Here is a 6,000-nt window from a genome sequence, read left to right on the forward strand (position 1 = left end):
TAAGTACCGTCTACTGCAATTGATTGTCCAGGGGAAAGTAGACAGTAAGCGAGGGTCAGGCAGGAGAAGACACTCGTGGCTCCAAAATCTGCGGGCTCACATCAGTCGAACTATTCAGAAGCGCCGCAAACAAGATCAGAATTGCCATGTTGATAGCCAACGTTCGCAATAGACACGACACTTGAAGAAGAAGATTATGTGGCCGAAGTAAGCCAATAAAGTTATACTTACCTCAAACAAATGACACTTTTTTTATAAACTTTCTTCTATTTTACTCAGGATGTAATAAAATGTTCTTCATCCTCATGTATCTAAAAAATCTCTGACTGACCATTTTTAGCTGCAGAAAGAGATAGTGGTAGAGGCAAGTGGGGTACCGGGGTTTTTCTGGTTTGCAAAATGCCTATACACTCGACAACAGCGTATATCTCAGTCGAATGGTTGTCAGGTGATGCGTGACCTTCACAAGCATCAGTTAATTATTAGTCGATTTACGTTTATGGCGCGTCTTGATAGAAAAATACGTGCTTTGATATTATTTACACTTGTTTTCTAATTGCATTTATTTAGAAACCAAACAAACTACGACGTTGGACTTTTTGTTTGTCGAAAGTGCTGGCTGTGTTGATTAATATCTTATAAAGAAGATAAATATATTTTAAGGTAAGTTAGCATAACGTAACGGAATCCAGGCCGTAGAAGAATGTCATGGCTGCGTAATTTGAGAGAGTGGTTTGGCTGTACCACTAATGAACTCTTTAGGTCAGCTGTAAACAAGGCCAGGATAGCCTTGATGATTTCCAATCTCCGATAGGAGTAGCATAAGAAGAAGAAGCATAACGTACTATTATATTTTTTATGACAATGTGGGGAAGGATGCAAGGGGTAAAGTGGGGTTCAGTTTACTTGATAGCCCACTTTGTCTCTTTTTACCTTGTACTTAGACTACGTTAGTTACCTACCCACATTTTCTTGTATTTTTTTATAGGCACCATGGTTAGAACGTACAAAAGAAAAACCAAACAACATTCCTGGAGTGAGGAATCGATTACGAAAGCAGTCTCCAGCATGATATCCAATCAAATGGGATACAAAAAAGTATGACAATCCTTTGAAGTTCCACAAACCAGGTTTAAAAGGTATGTGGCCAAATACAAAGCAAACATGTCGTTCTGCTTCTGTAGAAGTTGAAGAATTGAAGGTTAAACTATGGAGGGTGCCAAAAATGCTGTGGTTGAGCACACTGCTCCTGTGCTGGAGAAGAGGACGAGGATGATGAAGCAACACACCTTTGTACTACATGCGAAACTTAAGTTTTGTTCAAAATATTGTAACAATTTATTTTCTTAAGAATAAAAATACATTCTTAAGTCAGATAGTTTAAAAGTATTATGATAATCTGCACTAAATTGCACTTAGTTTTATTGTATTAAGTGCCCCCACATTGTCCCATTTAGTACCGCGGTTTGTCCCATTATAAGGGGCAAACCGGGGCATAATAGTTTTATAAATATTTCGTCTACAAGATTTAGTTGTCAAAGATAATCTAATTTTTCTGTGAATTTGGTATTGTCTGGCGACTTTATTCGAGTTATTAAACTCATGGAACAAAATACTTGCCAAAGAAAAAACAAAAATTTTTAGGGGCCCCACTATGCCCCACTATTCTATACTCGTCGACTTTACGCCGTTCACGGTTAATTTCATGCACTCCGTATCTTATTTTAATTTAAATCATATTATTCAACTCTTCGTTAATGATATCTTATGGACTTTACGGTTAATAAATTTTTATATTTGAGGTATTAGTCATGTAGTAACTGGCTGATTGACACCTAGTCTATGCCATTAAAAAAAACTTTCCTTTATCTAAAATGACAGACTGTTTATCACATTGTTCAAGAATGCCCTCGAAGTCGGTTACATAGGGTTTTTGATGAGTTCCTAAATGCGACCAAAAATGTTTTACATTACATTGATACATTAGACGTTCGTTTGTAATACTCCATTTAACGTTTTCTACACACAAGTGTCTTAATGCGTATTTTCTTATTTGTTTTCTTCAATTGTGTTCGTATTGCATGCCATACGCTAAAAATATATCTTATTTGAGATTATTTCAATATAATATATTCCAACCTCTCGCAGTCCTTGTACGAGCAAGTCATATTGATAAAAATAAATAAACGATATACAGTTTATAAATCGGTTCACAATTTGTCGATAGCTCACTACAAGTTTAACCCTAATTAGAGAACTGAAATACAGAGAGGATAGGTAATACGATATAATAGTAAAAACCAACCTGAAACTAACGGTTTAAGATGTTTTCGACTAACCCACCTTCTATCTGAAGAAATACAATACCTTATAATCCTATTACGAAGATATTTTGAATGTTTACAGATGACCGACCAGTGTCGTAGAGTATATGATTGAAACATTTATTTGAACTAAATAAATATATTTTTTAAATTGTTTTTATGTAAATTGTATTTTTTAATAAAACTTCTTTATTTTATTCAAAAATAAAAAGTTTCTTACCAATTGTAAAAGATATATTTATTTAATTAAGGGGAAAGCGCCAAATGTCGCCTGGCAAAATTTCCAATGTGTTTTAAATGTATCCATTATTTTCGAATCCGGAGAAAACTAATAAATATTTTTGAAAAATTTAAACGCAGAATGAAAGATTACTTTATTACTGAGGGCAGAAAGTCCCTGAAAACTTCTACAATGTTTATTTTAATATGTTATGTAACAGGGGTGAAAATAAAAGAGAAAATATAGTATATTTTTTAATTGAAAATATTGCATGCAAAAGAAACTTTTTTTTTATTCTAATAAATATTTCATTCTGCCTTTAAATTTTTCAAAAATGCTTTTTAGTTTTCTCAGGATTTGAAAAAAAATGGATACATTTAAAACACATTGAACATTTTGACAGGCGACATTTTGCGCCTTTCCCTTTTAATACCTTACGATTACAACTACTATTACTTACCTTATATAATTACGATTAGAAAACTATTCAAATTCAAAATAAATAGGATCAACTTCGGAATCGAGTCGTCTTGAGGGTTAATAATTAGCGGTTGTGTCTCTACGGTCGCATCAATTATGTTATCAAGATCCCACATTTTTTGTTCTTCTTCTATTGCATGTCTTACTGCATCTTTTTAGTTTTGTTCTGTAATATGTTGTAAAGACTCGTATAACAATTCACGTACAGCTTGTATTTTATATGACGTATTTTTTCTAGCCACATAATTTTTCATTTGTGCCCAAATGAGTTCAATTGGATTTATTTCGCAGTGGTAGGGTGGAAGTCTAAGGACTGTGATGTTTCGCCTTTCCGCCATTTTGTCAACTACGTATTTCTTGAACTTAGATTTGTGTTGCCGGGCAATTTTTAAAAATTCTGCTTTTACCATTCCATCTTCGTAAGGCAGATACTTATTCCGCAGCCAGTCAAAAATATCATGTTTCTTCCACGCAGTCGTTGGAAGTCTTTCTACTAGTCGTAAATGATAAGGTGCATAATCTAATACTATAATTGAATTTGGTGGTATGTGTTCAATCATCTGCCCAAAATACTCTTCGAAAACATCAGCTGACATCTCCTCGTGATAGTCTTTTGTGCTTTTGGACTGAAATTCCAACAAACCATGCTTAACAAATCCTTTTTCACTGCCAATGTGAGAAATTATTAATCTACTGCCTTTAACAAAAGGTGGGGAGATACCAGTAGACCAACCTTCCATAAAGGCTTGCCTGGAGCTTAATATATTTTTATCTGACCAAATTTTTTTTAGAGTATGACCTGAGTTTACCCACGTTTCATCCTGGTAGAAGATTGGCCTTCCTTCAGCCCGGAATTTTCGTATGGATCTTAGATATTTTCTTCTCCAACATATTATCTCCTCCCGGTCAATCAAAAGTGATTTTCGGTCTGATTTCTCCCACCGGAAATTTAATTCTTTTAAAACTCAACAATTTAGTTCGTCCGATATGAGGCAAATCCAGGTCGTCTCTAACATCTTGTAAAATTTTGTTTAGGTTTGGTATTTCTTTTTTTGAAAAAAAAAAATCCATGAATTTTCCTTCGAATACCATTTTTGGCAAATTAATCAATTTCAATAGGCTTTTTCCCTCTCTTTAAGTGTTCGTTTGTGTTTGCCTTAGCTATACCGTTTTTTTTTCTTTCTGATAGGAACTTATATATAGTTTACTCCTCTACGCCAGTCATGTTGGCACAACTTTCGACTATGTTGCGAACAGTGTTTGTGGGATTCTGAGAAACCAGAGCATCGTGAACATTCAGGACAATAGTCTTCTCTCTTGGTGAATAGACAGACTTACTGACTATACGCAACACTACCGGTGTAAAAACTTGATGATGTTAATGATGAAGCCATCACAAACAATCCAACAAAACGAGCACGAGAGCGAAAGGTACGTTTATGTTCGTAGGTATATGGAATAAAAAATCACTCACGCACTGCATATAATTCGCAAAAGAAATATTCGAGACGCTAATTACTGCCGTAGACGCGGAAACACCGACGATCCGTAAATTACATGCGATCAAAAACGTACTAAACAAAAAAATTGTTTTCGTTCATAATAACTTCACCCTTTAAAGTTAAGTTTCGAATATAAACTGAACAGTCGAGGCACGTGGCCAAAACGGCATCTTTATACCCATTATATTATTAAAAATCTGGGGAATTCCATCCTAATTATCTTGCAACGAATAGTACCTTCGGATATGAATTCCAGGTTTTCTAGTAAAGTGATTAAACGCGAAGATTAGTATTGAAATATCCAAAGAGAGAAGGTATTCTTATTTACAAAATTGTTAATAGTTAAATTCTTATTTTTATTTAATATAATATAATAACCAACATTAGCCGTGAAAGTTTTAATTGTTTTTTTGCTAAATATATTAGTATTAAAATATTATTAATATTATATATAACAGTATTAAAACATTATATTATTATTAGTGAATAAACACATAAGGAACGCCTATGATTTACGACCGTTTATGAGTTTAAGGCACATTTCGTGCTCTCAACAATTTGTGAACGGAGAATAGTAAGAGAAACAAAGATTTAACATATATTTTTTATTAGTGAATCCAGGCACAGATAAATTCATTTTGTGGGACTATAATGCATTACACTCTACTAACTACACATTAGAACTTATTTCTACATATGTACAGATTTCAAGCTGGACATCCTCAATTTAAAATGTATAAAAAATTAATCATTTAACAATAGGATTCAATCGCACGCTATAAAATGGAATAGCCTCAGTAATTCATATTACTCAAAACATTACTTTTACTTTGTCCTTAAATAAAATGCGAAGTTTTGAAACCATTCACTTTTGGTTAGTAAAAAGACTCTTTAGGTAATGGTGTCAAAAATTCACATTATAGGATTTCTTTCCAAAAAGGGTAATATGAGAGCTGACAGTAAAAGCAGATGCACCCATTCAGTAAAATATTACTCAGGTCAATAATATATTGGATCATTGCCTGGCTATAAGTTATTCAGTCACTTTTTTTTCTAATGGTTGCCTCACATTTATCAGATAGTACAGGTATTGAATTAACACAAAAAACGAATTCTTCTCCAAGGTACTTGGAGTACAGTTTTATGAAACATTTTATTGAAATGAGCAAAAAGGTTATTAAATATACTGCTGCTCTCCTTATTAGTTAGTTTCCGCAGGACAACACATAGGATCTTGGGCAAGTGCAAATCTGACAAAATTAATTTTTTTTTTAAATATAAATCTCTGGCCGTGTTTCAATATAAAATTAGTACTATCGAGTTTTTACGCTTAGAAAGTTGACGATCTTACGACTGTGTCATCAATGAGGTTCATTTGTAGTCTAAGAGTTTAAGTTATGCGGCTCTGAGAAGAATCTTTAGTTTGTTTTAATAAAATAAAGGTTCTATTTAACTTAAAGTACGTTTGTAATAT

This window comes from Diabrotica undecimpunctata, chromosome 6, assembly GCF_040954645.1.
Source record: "Diabrotica undecimpunctata isolate CICGRU chromosome 6, icDiaUnde3, whole genome shotgun sequence".
NCBI classification, from domain to species: Eukaryota; Metazoa; Arthropoda; class Insecta; order Coleoptera; family Chrysomelidae; genus Diabrotica; species Diabrotica undecimpunctata.